The sequence below is a fragment of the Ranitomeya imitator genome, chromosome 9 (genome assembly GCF_032444005.1).
Source record: "Ranitomeya imitator isolate aRanImi1 chromosome 9, aRanImi1.pri, whole genome shotgun sequence".
Lineage (NCBI taxonomy): Eukaryota > Metazoa > Chordata > Amphibia > Anura > Dendrobatidae > Ranitomeya > Ranitomeya imitator.
Genome location: NC_091290.1, coordinates 46,966,116 through 46,988,189, shown reverse-complemented (window position 1 = coordinate 46,988,189; position 22,074 = coordinate 46,966,116).

Here is a 22,074-nt window from a genome sequence, read left to right as displayed (position 1 = left end):
TCATTCCCCACTGACCACAGGTCCCCAGGACCTAAGATGTGACCAGCGGGGAACGAGGAGAGGTATGTATTTGAAACAATTTAAAGCACGGAGGGGTGGCCCCGGTGCCAACACCCGCTGGCATCTTGCTTCCCCTACTCATGGGCCCCATAGCATACCGGTGACCCCAACAGCAATAGGGACCACTGCATACTCAGGGTCCCTGCATTTGCCTAGGTGCGCCATGTAGCGATGCCGGCCCTGGCTGTGAGGGATCATCATACTGTGGAGGTGGGCCTTAATATTATATTGGGGTTATGGGATACCAACACACTGTTTGTCAGAATCATCATACTGTGTGGTGGGCTGTGGCGGGACTTCTATACTATATGGAGGGCTGGGGGAATCATCATACTATGTGTGGGACTAGGGGAAACATACGGTAATACTGTATATGGGACTCTGGACACCATCATGCTGTTGGGGAATCATTATACTGTGTGGGGGTTTTGGTGGACATCATACTGTGTGGGGGGCAGTAGTAATCATCATCCTGGAGGGGAGCTCTGTGGTGACTATAGGCCCTTCTATATTTGTTTTCCAGGGAATATTGCAGTCCTTCCTTCTTATTTTTGGCAGCCCTTGCATTAAGTGCATAGGCTTTACCAGTGTAGGAGTCCCACTTTAAAAAAAAAAAAAAGTCAAAAAATTTATTCTGAGGCCATTTTCTATGAGTCTTCCAGGGTGTATTGCAATCCCTCATATACATTTTTGCTACCCCTAGCATTAGGTGCAGTGAATGTGGCTTTCTCCATCTGATCATGGTTTTGGGGTGTTTCTTCAATTTTTAATACAGCAATAGTGGTAGTGTAACACCCCAGGTAACCTGTTGTTACAGTGGTATTGCCTTCCTCTCGGGGAGGGTGATGCCATGTTTGGAAGCAAGGAAGGATCCCTTTAACAGGTAATCGGTACATGCAACACTGTTCTGACTCCAGGTAAGAAGTGGGTTCTCGAGACCCTGATTCAGGGGAACTTCCTAATATATTCTGGCCTGGGAAAGAGTTAGCGAGTCTGTCAGAGAGAGTCTATGAGAGGAGTCAGAGAAAGAAAAGTGGGGGGCCATGCAGACGAGTGGTTCTGCAGCTCCTGGAAGGAGAGACACACAGAGCAGTCTGTAGGAGACTGATAGGGGAGGAAAAGCACAGGAGAAGAAAGGAGCTGGAGGGGAGCTGCAACTGGGCTCCCTCCACGCTGAAGAGCAAGAAACCAGTGGTCGGAAGACAAAGGTTGTGGGTAACTGTATGCTCCACAGCAGAAACCTGGCGGACAGGAGATTGCAGGTCGCCTGCCCACAATTAACACCCGAAGGCACGGTAGCACATAAAGCCCGGAGTCATAATAAGAAACACCTGTAAAAAGGCTAGAGTTGTCTGCCATGCGGGTAGTATTTTAGCGAGAAAAGGGTACACTCCGGTTGGTCCCTGACAGGGGTGGGAGCCTGTCAGAGGCCTAGACGGAAGGTCACGGAGCTGCGCCTGCCCCATGTGCGGCAGTTCCTAAGAAAGGACACGAACAGAGAACTGTATTGTAGAGAGTGAGAAGAAGTCATAGCAAAGGAGTGGATACCAGAAAGAGTTCTGCCCTGTACAGGCTGCCTCCTTCTGAGGCGCAGGATCCCAGTAGCCGGAACACCGAGGGAGCAACAGTCCTTTATGCCTTGCTCCAGAGACCGGCAGGACAGCTAATTTCACGTTACTGATCCGCCCCACACCCAGGAGGCAAGGTGGCACCCACGAGAGGCTGGGGCATGATAGAGTCCCTGTAAAGAGCCTCACACCACCGGTCATACAGGTTGTCCTATCCATCTGGGGACAGAGAGAGAGAGACATAACATCGATAACATCTACAACATCTGTGAGGACCTTATGAGAGGCTTAGCAGTAAGGTACTACAGTACCAAGGCGCTAGAGGAAGGCTACTGATTTCCACCTGAATAAGGGGACTCTGTATTTGCCTCCAAACCGGCCGGACTCTGCCTGCCCTGTGATCCGGTGCTCTGGACTGTGGATGCTGAAGCCTTCAGTAAAAGGTAAAAAGACTGCAACCTTGTGTCCTCGTTCTTCACTGCGCCTCACACCATCCACACACTGGGAAGTCCTGGGGACATACTTCACCTGTGGGAAGGTATACCATCTAGCTGCCATAACATCACCACAGCGGACCCCTTAAAGCAGCGTCGGTCAACCTGACCGAATACCACAGGTGAAGTCACAAACATATCCCTTTAAAGACCTTTCCCTTTAACACGGACGTCCCACGGGCCATGGACCGGGTCAGCCACCGTGACATCCCCCTTGAGAACCGAAGTACCTGGTAACGAGTACCCCACGGCCTCATGGGGGCGATCCACAACCTTGTGTCCTCTGATTTTTTTTCTGGCACCACACCTTCTCTGCCTATTACACTGGTAGCCCTGGGGATTTAGCTTCACCTGTGGAAAGCCATACCATCCCTGCTGCTGTACCATGATTCCCCAGTGGACCCCTTTAAGCAACGTCGGTCACCCCTGACCGAATACCACAGATGGCGTCACGAACTCTACTACCATAGACTTTACTTCCATATACTGCGTCCCCTTATATTGGATACCCAGGGTCACGGACCGGGTCACTGCCACCATGACACATCCCTTTAAGAACCAGCCCAGTTACGAGTACCCTAAGGCTCCAGCGGGTGCTCCAGTAAGATCTTCATTTTCCACATAGTCTGCACTCAGCACACACATCAACAGCTTTAGTATGATTCAAGTCAAACTCTTGCTTTTCCCCATCTTGTTCTATTTAATGCTGTCTCATGTCAGTATCGTCTGATGGAAATGAGTGTTCCTTCTGGTCAAATAAATCTCTTCCACAATCCAGAACACAATCGCTTCTTTCTATGAATTCATTGAGAAATACTGTCTCTTTGTACAATCTTTCTAAAATTCTAACAAAGTTCATTCTGTGGCCATCCTACATGTCTTCCAGGGTGTATTGCAATCATTCCTTTACATTTATGCTAGGCTGTTCATTAGTGTCACGCATAGTTGCCAAAGATCCTGGGTCCAGAGTCTCCATCTCTATCCCAAACGCTAGGGTCACTCTAGCTATCCCTGCTCTCTGAATTCAATCTGATGGTGAACTCTTGGGGCAACATGCCTTACTGAGCTCCTAAATCAGCCCTTATCTGTCCCTACCCCCATCTAGGGAAGTGGGGAGTACAAGTTTATATGAACACACAAACCAGACTAACAGGGGAGACGTACATGGATAAATGAGAATACCACTCATTCAAATATTATGCCCTCACAAACAGTAGCGTGGAACACTGAGAAATAAAAGGAGGAAATACTAAATAGGAAAGGATGAGGATATACACAAAGACAAATCACCAAGCAACAGTCTTTAGAACAACACTCCAAATGCCACCTAAGAACAAACCCCACCAACTCCAGAACCAGGCTAGTATTAACCCCTTCATGACCCAGCCTATTTTGACCTTAAAGACCTTGCCGTTTTTTGCAATTCTGACCAGTGTCCCTTTATGAGGTAATAACTCAGGAACGCTTCAACGGATCCTAGTGGTTCTGAGATTGTTATTTCGTGACATATTGGGCTTCATGTTAGTGGTAAATTTAGGTCAATAAATTCTGCGTTTATTTGTGATAAAAACGGAAATTTGGCGAAAATTTTGAAAATTTCGCAATTTTCACATTTTGAATTTTTATTCTGTTAAACCAGAGAGTTATGTGACACAAAACAGTTAATAAATAACATTTCCTACATGTATACTTTACATCAGCACAATTTTGGAAACAAATTTTTTTTTTGCTAGGAAGTTATAAGGGTTAAAATTTGACCAGCGATTTCTCATTTTTACAACGAAACTTACAAAACCATTTTTTTTAGGGACCACCTCACATTTGAAGTCAGTTTGAGGGGTCTATATGGCTGAAAATACCCAAAAGTAACACCATTCTAAAAACTGAACCCCTCAAGGTACTCAAAACCACATTCAAGAAGTTTATTAACCCTTCAGGTGCTTCACAGCAGCAGAAGCAACATGGAAGGAAAAAATGAACATTTAACTTTTTAGTCACAAAAATTATCTTTTAGCAACAATTTTTTTATTTTCCCAATGGTAAAAGGAGAAACTGAACCACAAAAGTTGTTGTCCAATTTGTCCTGAGTACGCTGATACCTCATATGTGGGGGTAAACCACTGTTTGGGCGCACGGCAGGGCTTGGAAGGGAAGGAGTGCCATTTGACTTTTTGAATGAAAAATTGGCTCCACTCTTTAGCGGACACCATGTCACGTTTGGAGTGCCCCCGTGTGCCTAAAAATTGGAGCTCCCCCACAAGTGACCCCATTTTGGAAACTAGACGCCCCAAGGAACTTATCTAGATGCATAGTGAGCACTTTGAACCCCCAGGTGCTTCAGAAATTGATCCGTAAAAATGAAAAAGTACTTTTTTTTTCACAAAAAAATTATTTTAGCCTCAATTTTTTCATTTTCACATGGGCAACAGGATAAAATGGATCCTAAAATTTGTTGGGCAATTTCTCCTGAGTACACCAATACCTCACATGTGGGGGTAAACCACTGTTTGGGCACATGGTAAGGCTCGGAAGGGAAGGAGCGCCATTTGACTTTTTGAATGAAAAATTATCTCCATCGTTAGCGGACACCATGTCGCGTTTGGAGAGCCCCTGTGTGCCTAAACATTGGCGCTCCCCCACAAGTGACCCCATTTTGGAAACTAGACCCCCCAAGGAACTTATCTAGATGCCTAGTGAGCACTTTAAACCCCCAGGTGCTTCACAGAAGTTTATAACGCAGAGCCATGAAAATAAAAATAAAAAATTATTTTCTCAAAAATGATCTTTTAGCCTGCAATTTTTTATTTTCCCAAGGGTAACAGGAGAAATTTGACCCCAAAAGTTGTTGTCCAGTTTCTCCTGAGTACGCTGATACCCCACATGTGGGGGTAAACTACTGTTTGGGCACATGCCGGGGCTCGGAATTGAAGTAGTGACGTTTTGAAATGCAGACTTTGATGGAATGCTCTGCGGGCGTCACGTTGCGTTTGCAGAGCCCCTGATGTGGCTAAACAGTAGAAACCCCCCACAAGTGACCCCATTTTGGAAACTAGACCCCGAAAGGAACTTATCTAGATGTGTGGTGAGCACTTTGAACCCCCAAGTGCTTCATAGAAGTTTATAATGCAGAGCCGTGAAAATAATAAATACGTTTTCTTTCCTCAAAAATAACTATTTAGCCCAGAATTTTTTATTTTCCCAAGGGTTACAGGAGAAATTGGACCCCAAAAGTTGTTGTCCAGTTTCTCCTGAGTACGCTGATACCCCATGTGTGGAGGTAAACCACTGTTTGGGCACACGTCGGGGCTCAGAAGGGAAGTAGTGACTTTTGAAATGCAGACTTTGATGGAATGGTCTGCGGGCGTCACGTTGCGTTTGCAGAGCCCCTGGTGTGCCTAAACAGTAGAAACCCCCCACAAGTGACCCCATTTTAGAAACTAGACCCCCCAAGGAACTTATCTAGATATGTGGTGAGCACTTTGATCCCCCAAGTGCTTCACAGACGTTTACAACGCAGAGCCGTGAAAATAAAAAATCATGCTTCTTTCCTCAAAAATGATGTTTTAGCAAGCATTTTTTTATTTTCACAAGGGTATCAGGAGAAATTGGACCCCAGTAATTGTTGCGCAGTTTATCCTGAGTATGCTGGTACCCCATATGTGGGGGTAAACCACTGTTTGGGCACACGTCGGGGCTCGGAATTGAGGGAGCACCATTTGACTTTTTGAATACGAGATTGGCTGGAATCAATGGTGGCGCCATGTTGCGTTTGGAGACCCCTGATGTGCCTAAACAGTGGAAACCCCTCAATTCTAACTCCAACACTAACCCCCCCACATCCCAACTGTAGCCATAACCCTAATCACAACCCTAACCGCAACACACCCCTAACCACAACCCTAACCCCAACACACCCCTAACCCTAACCACAACCCTAATTCCAACCCTAACCCTAAGGTTATGTGCCCACATTGCGGATTCGTGTGAGATTTTTCAGCATCATTTTTGAAAAATCCGCGGGTAAAAGGCACTGCGTTTTACCTGCGGATTTTACGCGGATTTCCAGTGTTTTTTGTGCGGATTTCACCTGCAGATTCCTATTGAGGAACAGGTGTAAAACGCTGCGGAATCCGCACAAAGAATTGACATGCTGCGGAAAATACAACGCAGCGTTTCCGCGCGGTATTTTCCGCACCATGGGCACAGCGGATTTGGTTTTCCATAGGTTTACATGGTACTGTAAACCTGATGGAACACTGCTGCGAATCCGCAGCGGCCAATCCGCTGCGGATCCGCAGCCAAATCCGCACCGTGTGCACATAGCCTAATTCTAAAGGTATGTGCACACGCTGCGGAAAACTCTGCGGATCCGCAGCAGTTTCCCATGAGTTTACAGTTCAATGTAAACCTATGGGAAACAAAAATCGCTGTACACATGCTGCGGAAAAACTGCACGGAAACGCAGCGGTTTACATTCCGCAGCATGTCACTTCTTTCTGCGGATTCCACAGCGGTTTTACAACTGCTCCAATAGAAAATCGCAGCTGTAAAACTGCAGTGAAATGCGCAGAAAAACCGCGGTAAATCCGCAGTGGGATTTATCAAATCCGCAGCGGAAAAATCCGCAGAGGACCAGAATACGTGTGCACATACCGAAACCCTAACCCTAACCCTATTCTAACATTAGTGGAAAAAAAAAATTCTTTATTTTTTTATTGTCCCTAACTATGGGGGTGACAAAGGGGGGGGGGGGGTCATTTATTATTTTTTTTTATTTTGATCACTGTGATAGATTATATCTCAGTGATCAAAATGCACTTTGGAACGAATCTGCCGGCCGGCAGATTCGGCGGGCGCACTGCGCATGCGCCCGCCATTTTGGAAGATGGCGGCGCCCGGGGAGAAGACGGACGGACCCTGGCAGGATCGGTAAGTATGATGGGGTGGGGGGGATCGGAGCATGGGGGGGTGGATCGGAGCGCGGGAGGGGTGAAACGGAGCACGGGGGGGTGGAACGGAGCACGGGGGGGGGGTGGAACGGAGCACGGGGGGGTGGAACGGAGCACGGGGGGGTGGATCGGAGTGCAGGGGGGGGTGATTGGAGCACGGGGAGGGTGATTGGAGCACGGGGGGAGCGGACAAGAGCACGGGGGGAGCGGAGCACAGGACGGAGGGGAGCCGGAGCAGTGTACCGGACAGATCGGAGGGCTGGGGGGGCGATCGGTGGGGTGGGGGCACATCAGTGTTTCAAGCCATGGCCGATGATATTGCAGCATCGGCCATGGCTGGATTGTAATATTTCACCAGTTATAATAGGTGAAATATTACAAATCGCTCTGATTGGCTGTTGAAAGTGAAACTGCCAATCAGAGCGATCGTAGCCACGGGGGGGTGAAGCCACCCCCCCTGGGCTAAACTACCATTCCCCCTGTCCCTGCAGATCGGGTGAAATGGGAGTTAACCCTTTCACCCGATCTGCAGGGACGCGATCTTTCCATGACGCCACATAGGCGTCATGGGTCGGATTGGCACCGACTTTCATGACGCCTACGTGGCGACATGGGTCGGGAAGGGATTAAACGAACACTGAAAATCACTGCCTGCTAGAGGCGAGTATATATAGGAGAGGAGAGTGGCCAACACTGAACAGCTGAGATCATCAAAGCAGGAAAGCTTCCAGGACTTTTCAACCAAGCAGATTAACACCTGCACTGCTAGCAGATACCTGCACTGTTTAATATGATGATGAAGAACTTCTAACCAGTGCAGGAGTATGTGAAATCAGATATCACAGTTTTCTGGCCCCTCTCTGTCACTGTAAATCCTTGACAAGTGTAGAAGTCCCACTCTTTTTAAAATTGTTAAATTTATTCTGAGGACATCCTCTATGTGTCTTCTTTTAAATTTTTCCTAGGCCTCGCACTTGGTGCATCAGCTTTACCAGTCTTGGAGTCCCACTCCTTAATAATGGGAAAAAAAAGTTTTCTGAGGCCCTCATTTACGTGTTTTCTAGGCTTTATTGGAGAACCTCCTTCAAATTTTTGAAAGCCCTTGAACTTAGCTCACTGGCTTTATTAGTCTAGGAGTCCCAATACCTAACAATTTTAACTGAATATGATTGAAGCCCTCCTTTATGTCTAGTACAGGGTGTATTCGGAGTGTCTCTTCCTTTTAATTTTTGGCAGTGATGCATTGTCCGCATATGCTTTGTGAGTTTCAGAGTCCCTCCTTCATAAATTAAAAAGGTTGTGTCTTGACCATGTCACACACACCACATGCACAGATAAGATAGTAAAATGTTAAAAATCACATTTACTGGTTAATTGTTTTTCACGATTGAAAGCAATGAGAAAGTACAAAAATACAGCAAAAACGCTAAATGTGAACATAGCCTAAGGGGTGGAGGAGGCAGATTTATTTTTCTCCTTTATAATTTGCCTCATATACAAGTCATTATACAGGAAAGAATATTTCCTAACATTTTTTCCTATAAATCCATTTTATCTTTGGTTATGAATGTCTTATTGTCACTCAAAAAGTGACGTAATAATCTGACAACTTTGTTCTCAGCAGCAACCTAGAAGTCAGAGATGCGTCCATGCATCTTCCTCATGCTGTTATCATTTTATTTCACTGTTTCCATCCATTTTAGTGATTTTCCTGACCCACCAGACCTCCGGGGAGGGTCTGCTATAAAAATGTTCGAGTTTTCCCTCGACCTGCTCGATTCGATCAAGTAGCAAGCATGAGAGCACTTTAGTGCTAAATCATCACTATTCATGTTGCCTTCTCCAAATCCCCCAAAGCACTAAGATTTTTGGTGTTTTAACGTTATTTATATAAATTTTTAAAAATCTTCTACAATAAAGGATACATTTAATATTAACTGGATCGGTAGCTAGATTGTTTTCCCTTTGCACGTATTACATGACATTTAAATATATTACTCATAATCCATGTCATGTATATATCATATCGCCACTCTCTGATTCATGCTGTCAATGTTGGGTCAGCATGAATCTAATCACAGGTTCCCTTTAATGATCCACATACATCCGCATGCGTCATGTGTACATATCTTTAACATGGTGTATGCAGGGACATGCGTTCGCATGCGGATGCTTACGCATGCGTCGTTTCGTGGTGTGCGGCGGTGTCTAGCAAACGCAACATGTTGCATTTTTTGAGGCAATTGCGGATGATTGCATAAAAAAAAATGCATTACTGTCAATGGGACCGCATTGGTACGCAATGACATGCGTACGAATGTGTTCGATACGCATGCATACTTTAGACTACGCATGTCCAGAAAATGATGTCACCGCCTCCACCATGCGTATAAAAAACACAAAACATGGCAAAACGCATTTAAACGCATGCACACGCAGCGTTTATGTTTGTGTCATGCACAAGATGATGCGCATGCGTAAGTATGCCTTGGCATGCGTTTGCGCATGCAGATGATGTGCTACGCACAGAAACACTAATGTGAACTTAGCCTGAGAGGGGGCAGCTCCTGGCACACTACTAAGAAGAGGTGGGTGCGTTACTTAGGTCTCTTTTCACACTTCCGTCTTCTCACTCCCTGACGAAGCGGCAGCAAAACGTGCGTTGGAGTGGTGTGTGCGGGGGCAGCGGTGCGTCATACCGGTTGGTATTTGTAGCTGGTTTTCATATCTTCTTTTTTATGCATTTGCACTCTGCCTATATAGGCTCTTTGATGCACTGTCACTTTCATGCATTTGCACTTTACTTTTGAGAACTTTTTTGCATTGCCACTTTTCTAAAATATTTTCATTCCTAATTTCATATTTACGTGCGTTTTTTTCTTTATATATATATATTTTTTTTAATGAAATGATTATGAATAAGTTCACAATTTATTTAATTGATTATTATTGATTCATATTCACTTGCATTTTTTATATAACCAGCCATTATTTTAGTATGAGAAATTGTATTTAATATGCACATGTTCTCTATTATTAACCCCTTAGCGACCGCCGATACGCCTTTTAACGGCGGCCGCTAAGGGTACTTAAACCACAGCGCCGTTAATTAACGGCGCTGTGGAAAAAGTCCATAGCGCCCCCCACAGGCCGATTTTCTCCAGGGTCTCGGCTGCCGAGGGTAGCTGAGACCCCAGAGAACATGATTCGGGGGGTTTTTAACCCTCCCCGCATTTGCGATCGCCGGTAATTAACCGTTTACCGGCGATCGCAAAAAAAAAAAAAAAAAAAAAAAAAAAAAGCGATCTCTTTTTAATTTCTCTGTCCTCCGATGTGATCGCACATCGGAGGACAGAGAAAAGGGGTCCCAGGTGGCCCCCCAATACTCACCTAGCTCCCCCGATGCTCCTCGTGTCTCCCGGTGGGCGCCGCCATCTTCAAAATGGCGGGCGCATGCGCAGTGCGCCCGCCGGCCGGCACCGGGAGAATCTTTGGGGTCTCGGCTGCCTGGGGTAGCCGAGACCCCAAAGAGCATGATCGGGGGTCGGTTTTAGCGACCCCTGTTTTGCGATCGCCGGTAATTAACTGTTTACCGGCGACCGCAAAAAAAAAAAAAAAAAAAAAAAAAGTAAAGTGTAATTCTCTGTCCTCTGATGTGATCGCACATCAGAGGACAGAGAAATAGGGGGATTCGGGGACCCTAGCATACTCACCTAGGTCCCTGGATCCTCTTGCTGCTCCTCCTGGCCGCCGGCAGAAGAACATGGCGGACGCATGCCCAGTGCGCCCGCCATCTGTCTCCATCTGCCGGCCGGCAGGAGAACAGCAGTTAGGGCTAAAATTAGGGTTAGGGTTAGGGGTAGGGTTAGGGGTAGGGTTAGGTTAGGGGTAGGGTTAGGTTAGGGGTAGGGTTAGGGGTAGGTTAGGGGTAGGGTTAGGGTTAGGGGTAGGGTTAGGGTTAGGTTAGGGGTAGGGTTAGGGGTAGGGTTAGGGCTAGGGTTAGGTTAGGGGTAGGGTTACGGCTAGGGTTAGGTTAGGGGTAGGGTTACGGCTAGGGTTAGGTTAGGGGTAGGGTTAGGGGTAGGGTTGGGGCTAAATTTAGGGTTAGGGTTGGGGCTAAATTTAGGGTTAGGGTTGGGGCTAAATTTAGGGTTAGGCTTCTTTCACACTTACGTCGGTACGGGGCCGTCGCAATGCGTCGGCCCGACATACCGACGCACGTTGTGAAAATTGTGCACAACGTGGGCAGCAGCTGTAGTTTTTCAACGCATCCGCTGCCCAATCTATGTCCTGGGGAGGAGGGGGCGGAGTTACGGCCACGCATGCGCGGTCAGAAATGGCGGATGCGACGTACAAAAAAACGTTTCATTGAACGTTTTTTTGTGCCGACGCTCCGCCAAAACACAACTGATCCAGTGCACGACGGACGCGACGTGTGGCCATCCGTCACGATCCGTCGGCAATACTATGGGCAAAAAACGCATCCTGCGGGCACATTTGCAGGATCCGTTTCTTGTCCAAAACGACGGATTGCGACGGAATGCCAAACAACGCAAGTGTGAAAGTAGCCTTAGGGCTAGGGTTAGGGTTGGGGCTAAAGTTAGGGCTAGGGTTGGGGCTAAAGTTAGGGTTAGAGCTGGGATTAGGTTTAGGGTTTGGATTAGGGTTGGTATTAGGGTTAGGGTTGGCATTAGGGTTACGCTTGGGATTAGGGTTAGGTTTGGGATTAGGGTTAAGGTTAGGGTTGTGATTAGGGGTGTATTGGGATTAGGGTTAGGGTTGAGATTAGGATTAGGGGTGTGTTGGATTTAGGGTTTTGATTAGGGTTATGGTTAGGGTTGACATTAGGGTTGTTTTGGGGTAAGGGTTGTGATTATGGTTAGGGTTAGTGATTAGGATTATGGATCAGGTTGGGATTAGGGTTAGGGGTTGGAGCTAGAATTGGGGGGTTTCCACTGTTTAGGTACATCAGGGGGTCTCCAAACACGACAGCCAATTTTGCGCTCAAAAAGTCAAATGGTGCTCCCTCCCTTCTGAGCTCTGCCGTGCGCCCAAACAGTGGGTTACCCCCACATATGGGGCATCAGCGTACTCGGGATAAATTGGACAACAACTTCTGGGGTCCAATTTCTCTTGTTACCCTTGTGAAAATAAAAACTTGGGGGCTACAAAATCTTTTTTGTGAAAAAAAAAAATATTTTTTATTTTCACGACTCTGCATTCTAAACTTCTGTGAAGCACTTGGGCATTCAAAGTTCTCACCACACATCTAGATAAGTTCCTTGGGGGGTCTAGTTTCCAAAATGGGGTCACTTGTGGGGGGTTACTACAGTTTAGGTATATCAGGGGCTCTGCAATCGCAACATAATGCCCACAGACCATTCTATCAAAGTCTGCATTCCAAAAAGGCGCTCCTTCCCTTCCGAGCTCTGCCGTGCGCCCAAACAGTGGTTTACCCCCACATATGGCACATCAGCGTACTCGGGATAAATTGGACAACAACTATTGCAGTCCAATTTCTCCTGTTACCCTTGTGAAAATAAAAACTTGGGGGCTACAAAATCTTTTTTGTGAAAAAAAAATATTTTTTATTTTCACGACTCTGCATTCTAAACTTCTGTGAAGCACTTGGGCATTCAAAGTTCTCACCACACATCTAGATAAGTTCCTTGGGGGGTCTAGTTTCCAAAATGGGGTCACTTGTGGAGGGTTTCTACTGGTTAGGTACATCAGGGGCTCTGCAAATGCAACATAATACCCGCAGACCATTCTATCAAAGTCTGCATTCCAAAACGGCGCTCCTTCCTTCCGAGCTCTGCCGTGCGCCCAAACAGTGGTTTACCCCCACATATGGGGTACCAGCATACTCAAGACAAATTGGACAACAACTTTTGGGGTCCAATTTCTCTTGTTACCCTTGTAAAAATAAAAACTTGGGGGCTACAATATCTTTTTTGTGGAAAAAAAAAATATTTTTTATTTTCACGGCTCTGCATTATAAACTTCTGTGAAGCACTTGGGCATTCAAGGTTCTCATCACACATCTAGATAAGTTCCATGGGGGGTCTAGTTTCCAAAATGGGGTCACTTGTGGGGGATTTCTACTGTTTAGGCACATCAGGGGCTCTCCAAACGCGACATGGCGTCCGATCTCAATTCCAGCCAATTCTACATTGAAAAAGTAAAACGGCACTCCTTCTCTTCCAAGCTCTGCGGTGCGCCCTAGCAGTGGTTTACCCCCACATATTGGGTATCAGCGTACTCAGGAGAAATTGCACAACAACTTTTGTGGTCTAATTTCTCCTGTTACCCTTGTGAAAATAAAAATTTGTGGGCAAAAAGATCATTTTTGTAGAAAAAATGCGATTTTTTTTTTTTCACGGCTCTACGTTATAAACTTCTGTGAAGCACATGGGGGTTCAAAGTGCTCGCCACACATCTAGATAAGTTCCTTAAGGGGTCTAGTTTCCAAAATGGTGTCACTTGTGGGGGGTTTCCACTGTTTAGGCACATCAGGGGCTCTCCAAACGCGACATGGCGTCCAATCTCAATTCCAGCCAATTCTACATTGAAAAAGTAAAACGGCGCTCCTTCACTTCCAAGCTCTGCGGTGCGCCCAAACAGTGGTTTACCCCCACATATGGGGTATCGACGTATTCAGGAGAAATCGCACAACAACTTTTGTGGTCTAATTTCTCCTGTTACCCTTGTGAAAATAAGAATTTGTGGGCAAAAAGATCATTTTTGTGTAAACAAAAGCGATTTTTTTATTTTCACGGCTCTACGTTATAAACTTCTGTGAAGCACTTGGGGGTTCAAAGTGCTCGCCACACATCTAGATAAGTTCCTTAAGGGGTCTAGTTTCCAAAATGGTGTCACTTGTGGGGGGTTTCCACTGTTTAGGCACATCAGGGGCTCTCTAAACGTGACATGGCGTCCCATCTCAATTCCAGCCAATTCTGCATTGAAAAAGTCAAACGGCGCTCCTTCACTTCTAAGTTCTGCGGTGCGCCCTAACAGTGGTTTACCCCCACATATGGGGTATTGGCGTATTCAGGAGAAATTGCATAACAAAATTAATGGTTACATTTCTGTTTTTACACTTGTGAAAATAAAAAAAATGGTTCTGAATTAAGATGTTTGCAAAAAAAAGTTAAATGTTCATTTTTTCCTTCCACATTGTTTCAGTTCCTGTGAAGCACGTAAAGGGTTAATAAACTTCTTGAATGTGGTTTTGAGAACCTTGAGGGGTGTAGTTTTTAGAATGGTGTCACACTTCATTATTTTCTATCATATAGACCCCTCAAAATGACTTCAAATGTGTTGTGGTCCCTAAAAAAAAATGGTGTTGTAAAAATGAGAAATTGCTGGTCAACTTTTAACCCTTATAACTCCCTAACAAAAAAAAATTTTGTTTCCAAAATTGTGCTGATGTAAAGTAGACATGTGGGAAATGTTATTTATTAACTATTTTTCGTGACATATCTCTCTGATTTAAGGGCATAAAAATACAAAGTTTGAAAATTGCAAAATTTTAAAAATTTTCGCCATATTTCCGTTTTTTTCATAAATAATCGCAAGTAATATCGAAGAAATGTTACCACTAACATGAAGTACAATATGTCACGAAAAAACAATCTCAGAATCAGCGGGATCCGTTGAAGCGTTCCAGAGTTATAACCTCATAAAGTGACAGTGGTCAGAATTGCAAAAATTGGCTCGGTCATTAAGTACCAAATTGGCTCTGTCACTAAGGGGTTAAATATATGTTAATATCTTTTACCAATTGATATGACGTACCCTGGTCTCCGCATACTAGTCTCTATTATTATATTATTTTATATTATATATATTTTTTAATAAAATTTCATATCTCTGATTGTTTTTGTCATATTATTTTTTAATCATGTATTGTTATGTCATTTTGATTTACTAATAAAATAAAATATTATTTTTTTTATATGCTTGATGAATATTTTTTGGGGTTTATATATTGATTCAATATTCATTTAAACTTTATTATTTATTGGAAAATTTTGGTATTTCTTTTCTATATAGGATTTTGTTTTTTTCCCTTTTAAAAAAGGCCAGAATAAAGTACATTTTACAAATGCAACAAAATAAAAGCACCACCAAGAAAGTTTGAAAATATTTTTGAAAAACACTATGAAAAAAGCTTGAACTCTGACGCCTTTTAGCAATAGATAAAAGATACTATTAAGTGTGTAAAGTGAGAGATTCTTTAAGCTTCTTCAAAGACATCAGCAGGGAATTAGAACAACAAATGTGGCTCCAGTATATTGTGTCTTGATCATAATGTAAATTTGCCATTGATTAGTAGGAGACTGCAATAGATAACATTTAGAGAACAAAGGATTATCACTTCACCCAATCTGAATCTATTGAGCCTTGGATTTGGATATGTGAGTTTTTACGTAAAATAAATAAGTAAAATAAATGTGTGACGGTGGAATTTTTCTTCTGTACATACTGGTGATGTGAGCAGTAACACCCTGCAAAAATGTAGACTAGATACAATAGTTATAGTGATAAAAGTTAGTCCACACATTAGAACTAGAGTTGAGCGACTTTTACATTTTTAGGATCGAGTCGGGTTTCGCGAAACTCGACTTTCTCAAAAGTCGGGTCGGGTGAAATCGGCCGATTATTGCGAAAAGTCTGGGGCCGACCGAAACACGAAACCCAATGCAAGTCAATGGGGACTCAAAGTCGGTGGAGAACAGGAAAACACCTAAAGTGTCCATTTTAATGCCAAAAACATCAATTCTTAAGGTACCGTCACACTAAACGATATCGCTAGCGATCCGTGACGTTGCAGCGTCCTGGCTAGCGATATCGTTCAGTTTGACACACAGCAGCGATCAGAATCCTGCTGTGATGTCGTTGGTCGCTGCAGAAAGTCCAGAACTTTATTTCGTCGCTGGACTCCCGGCAGACATCGCTGAATCGGCGTGTGTGACACCGATTCAGCGATGTCTTCACTGGTAACCAGGGTAAACATCGAGTTACTAAGCGCAGGGCCGCGCTTAGTAACCCGATGTTTACCCTGGTTACCAGCGTAAAAGTTAAAAAAAACCAAACACTACATACTTACCTTCCGCTGTCTGTCCCCGGCGCTCTGCTTCTCTCCCCTGTGTAAGCCCAGCGGCCGGAAAGCAGAGCGGTGACGTCACCGCTCTGCTTTCCGGCCGCTGTGCTCACAGTCAGTGCAGGAAAGCACAGCGCCGAAGACAGACAGCGGAAGGTAAGTATGAAGCGTTTGTTTTTTTTTACTTTTAGGATGGTAACCAGGGTAAACATCGGGTTACTAAGCGCGGCCCTGCGCTTAGTAACCCGATGTTTACCCTGGTTACCGACATCGTTGGTCGCTGGAGAGCTGTCTGTGTGACAGCTCTCCAGCGACCAAACAGCGACGCTGCAGCGATCCGGAGCGTTGTCGGTATCGCTGCAGCGTCGCTTAGTGTGACTGTACCTTAAGTTCTAAAGGCCCCTTCACATTAAGCGACGCTGCAGCGATACCGACAACGATCCGGATCGCTGCAGCGTCACTGTTTGGTCGCTGGAGAGCTGTCACACAGACCGCTCTCCAGCGACCAACGATGCCGGTAACCAGGGTAAACATTGGGTAACTAAGCGCAGGGCCGCGCTTAGTAACCCGATGTTTACCCTGGTTACCTTCCTAAAAGTAAAAAAAACAAACACTACATTCTTACCTACAGCCGTCTGTCCTCCAGCGCTGTGCTCTGCTCTCCTCCTGTACTGTCTGTGTGAGCACAGCGGCCGGAAAGCAGAGCGGTGACGTCACAGCTCTGCTTTCCGGCTGACCAACGCTCACAGCCAGTACAGGAGGAGTGCAGAGCACAGCGCTGGAGGACAGACAGCGGTAGGTAAGTATGTAGTGTTTGTTTTTTTTACTTTAACGATGGTAACCAGGGTAAACATCGGGTTACTAAGCGCGGCCCTGCGCTTAGTTACCCGATGTTTACCCTGGTTACCAGCGAAGACATCGCTGGATCGGTGTCACACACGCCGATCCAGCGATGTCTCCAGGGAGTCGAGCGACGAAATACAGTTCTGGACTTTCTTCAGCGACCAACGACCTCCCAGCAGGGGCCTGATCGTTGGTCGCTGTCACACATAACGATTTTATTAACGATATCGTTGCTACGTCACAAAAAGCAACGATATCGTTAACAATATCGTTATGTGTGAAGGTACCTTTAAGCTTGTCAATCTTAATTTACTTTATAATAATAGTTAGGCATTGAAAACAGGGGCTCATTTGGCTAAGGTTGTGGGGGGTAGGGCTGGCTCAAGATTTTTGTGGGCCCAGGAAACGTGGAATACGTCACGGCGGTGGAGCAGGGAGAGGTATTTCAACTTTGCAAGTGCTGTGATCCTGAGCAAGCAGGGGGGGGGGGCACTAGTTGGCACTGGCACAGGGCCCCTCATCGTACGGCGGTGTGTTTGACGGCGGGCGGCGCCTCCCACTGTCAGAGACACTTTTGCGTACTATGAGGGGCCCTGTGCCAGTGCCAACGAGTATGCCCCCCCCCACCTGATGAAGGAACCTGCACTTTCATCTGCACCTTTCTCTTTGTCCCCGTGTAAGGTGGTATAGTATAGGGGAAGGGGACCTGACTTTCAGCAGGGTCAGATTATGGCTGTGTAGAGTGCAAGGGGAATGTAGTGGTCTGGGTCAATGTACCAGCAGACTCATCTAGCAGTGGCTGGGCAATGGGCAGGATGAGGAGGAAACACAGATACAGGCCCAAAATAAAAAAGTAGGCTAAATGCAGTCCAAAATTGGTAACAGGACTAAACAGGCGGCACAGCTTTGTTCAGCGGAGGAGGACAACCGTTATGAGAGGCTCACACAGACTTAGTAGGCCTAAAATAAAAAAGTAGGCTAAATGCAGTTCAAAATTGGTAAAAGGAGTACACAGGCGGCATAGCTTTGCTCAGCGGAGGAGGACAACTGTAATGAGAGGCTCACACAGTTACTAGGCCCAAGTAAGTAAGTAGGCTAAATGCAGTTCAAAATTGGTAAGAGAAGTACACAGGCGGCACAGCTTTGTTCAGCGGAGGAGGACAACTGTTATGAGAGGCTCACACAGACTTAGTAGGCCTAAAATAAAAAAGTAGGCTAAATGCAGTTCAAAATTTGTAAGAGGAGTACACAGACGCATAGCTTTGTTCAGTGGAGGAGGACAACTGTTATGAGAGGCTCACACAGACTTAGTAGGCCTAAAATAAAAAAGTAGGCTAAATGCAGTTCAAAATTTGTAAGAGGAGTACACAGACGCATAGCTTTGTTCAGTGGAGGACAACTGTAATGAGTGGCGCAGACACAGTTAGTAGGCCCAAATAAAAACGTAGGCTAAATGCAGTTCAAAATTGGTAACAGGACTAAACAGGCGGCATAGCTTTGTTCAGCGGAGGAGGACAACTGTAATGAGAGGCTCACACAGTTGCTAGGCCCAAGTAAGTAAGTAGGCTAAATGCAGTTCAAAATTGGTAAGAGGAGTACACAGGCGGCATAGCTTTGTTCAGCGGCGGAGGACAACTGTTATGAGAGGCTCACACAGACTTAGTAGGCCTAAAATAAAAAAGTGTGCTAAATGCAGATCAAAATAGGTAAGAGGAGTACACAGGGGGCATTGCTTTGTTCAGTGGAGGACAACTGTAATAAGTAGCTGACACAGTTAGTAGGCCAAAATAATAAAGTGGGCTAAATGTCAGCCAAAAAAATGTTCATAAATAAACTGGGCGCATATCTATGTACAGGGGTGGGCTCCTCTGCTGAGTAGTAGACAGTGGTAGTTGGCGCAAAGTATTAACTGGTCTAAATGGAGGCCAGGGCCCCTGTATATTTTTACTATCATCTATCATTTCAACAAATTTGTATTGGCAGTGCCATTGAAGGATTTAACAGCACAGACTACACAGTGGTGGAGCAGGGAGAGGTAAGTTTTGCAAGTGGTAGAGCACTGTTCGAGCAGGGGGGAACACTCTCTCGTGGGCGGCCGTACTGGCACAGGGCCCCTCATATTACGACGGTGTGTCTGACGTTGGTTGTGCACCACCACCGTCAGAGACACTTCATTGTACTATGAGGGACCCTGTGCCAGTGCCGTCGCCCAAGAGTGGGCACACCCACCTGTCCAGGCAAATGGCACTCGCACGGGTGCTTGCACCAAGTTGTGACCACGGCCCTGTGGGGGGAGTCAGCCCATTTAGGGAGGTATAAAAATGACCTATGGTGGACATTCAGCAGCTGCAAATGGAGGAATTGGAGCAGTCAGTAAGAGTTGGCCAAAAGGAAGACATTTTAAGGCAAGCTATGTGTCAGCAGGGGAAGGTGGGGCAAAATAATTTGAAATCCATGACTGGTTCATTTTAATGAAGGTAAGATCATCAACATTTCGGGTAGCCAGACGTGTCCTTTTTTCAGTCAGTATTGAACCAGCAGCACTGAAGACTCTTTCTGATAGCACACTAGCAGCTGGACAAGCGAGCTCCTGTAATGCATATTCTGACAATTCAGGACAGGTGTCTATTTTATATGCCCAGTAATCAAAGGGGAATGACCTGTGAGGGAGAACATCGATAAGGGAGGAAAAATAGTTGGTAACCATACTGGACAAATGCTGTCTCCTGTCACTTTGAATTGATGCAGCAGTGCCTGTCATGAATAAACCTCAATTTCAGCCTTTGATCTCCATCTGTAGACCAAGTGGACAATGTCATGAAGAGGCTTACATGGATAATGTCAAAGGAATGTTTACACAGCTGGCTTTTGTCTGTAACTGCAGTGAGCAGAGCCAAGTCAGATCACTGCTGTTTATCCATTTAAGTGGTGCTGTTAATCAATGATCACATGTATAGACAACTTGGCACACTTGAGTGGTTGAAGTGAGGAAATTTAATGTGAACCGAAAAAAATAGAGTAGTCACAACAAACGTTTTGGTCATCAAGACCTTCATCATTGTACCATGAAATATAGTAGATCGCCGTAAGGTTCTCATAGTCAGGAGAGTGATACTCAGTCTGTATGGTATATCTGGTATGGTAGTTGCCAGTAACTAGAAGCTGGCATATCAATGGTATATATGTGGGTGTGGGTACTTAGGACACGGTGTCCACCGCTTGTCAGGCAGACACCGCGTCCTAGGTATAAACGCATGTCCGGAAGCACAGGGCCTCCGGATGCATGTTCGCATGCATAGTGGAGACGGGATTTCATAAAATTCCCTCACTAAGCTGTAACATCTGGTTGCTGCGGATTGAACGCTGCGGCTGTATGCAGCGTTCAATCGGCAGCTAATCCAGATGTAATTCAGCACGTGGAAACATACCCTAAGACTGTAGACTTGTGAATTCTCACGTACGCACTGTCAGGATTCTCCAGTCCTGGGGAGCGGGCAATGAAGTGACTGCTGTATGTTATTTGCATTCTTCGGGCCACATTCTGAGTAGACGTTTCTTGGTCTCGCTCAATTCACTTGCACTGGACAACCCCATTAAGGGAACTAAAAATTAAATAAAAAAGGGGAAAAAAAATATTTTTTCAAAAATACTTAAAGACCTTCTGACAGCAAAATGTAACAGTGACCACTCCCTGCTTATTCTTCTTGACCTTTCTGCAGCTTTCGACACTGTTGCCCACCCTCTCCTACTCTCTAGGCTTCAGTCACTAGGCATTAAGGACACTGCTCTCTCCTGGTTCTCCTCCTACCTTTCTGACCGCTCCTTCAGTGTTCTGTTCTCTGGCTCCACTTCATCTCCTCTTCCTCTCGCTGTTGGGGTACTTCAGGGCTCAGTCCTTGGCCCCCTTCTCTTCTCCCTCTACACGGCCCCAATTGGACAGACCATCAGCAGATCTGGCTTTCAGTACCATCTTTATGCTGATGACACACAACTATACTCGTCATCCCCTGACCTTACCCCCGCTGTACTACAGAAAGCCAGTGACTGTCTGTCTGCAGTCTCTGACATCATGTCCGCTCTCTATCTGAAACTCAACCTCTCCACAACTGAACTTCTTCTGCTCCCGCCATCTACTAACCTCCCTAAATCTGACGTTTCCCTCTCCGTGGGTGGCACCATAATAACACCCCGGCAGCAGTCGTGCTATCTGGGTGTTATGTTTGACTCTGATCTCTCCTTCATCTCCCATATACAATCTCTTGCCCGCTCGTGCCGCTTACACCTAAAAAACATCTCTAGAATCCGCCCTTTTCTCACCATGGAAACAACAAAAACCCTCACTGTCGCCCTGATCCACTCCCGCCTGGACTACTGCAATGCTCTATTAATTGGCCTCCCCCTCACTCGACTTTCCCCTCTCCACTCCATCCTTAATGCAGCAGTCAGGGTCGTCCATCTGGCTAATCGTTACTCGGACGCGTCTGCTCTTTGCCAGTTGTTACACTGGCTGCCCATTCATTACAGGATACAATTCAAAGTACTTGTTCTCACCCCCAAAGCTCTCCACAGTGCGGCACCCCCTTACATCTCCTCCCTCATTTCTGTCTATCGGCCTAACAGACCACTGCGCTCTGCAAATCACTTTCGACTAACCTCTGCACTAATCCGTACCTCCCACTCCCAACTCCAAGACTTCTCCCGTGCTGCGCCAATCCTCTGGAATGCTCTACCCCAAGATATTAGGACCATACACAATTTGCAGTTTTAGGCGCTCGCTCAAAACACATTTATTCAGAGCGGCCTATCACGTTCACTAATCAAACTAATTTTATGTTTGTGTGTGTGTAACCCATTCACTATCCCCATCTATCCCCCACCCTCTGAAGATGGCTGGACCCTCATTGTAAATACATCATTGTAAATACATCATTGTAAATACACACCTGTGCTTTGTATCTCCCCCACCTCATTGTAGATTGTAAGCTCTCACAAGCAGGGTCGCCTTATTTTGCATTAATTATCGTATTGATAACGTTGTTACTGATGACTGT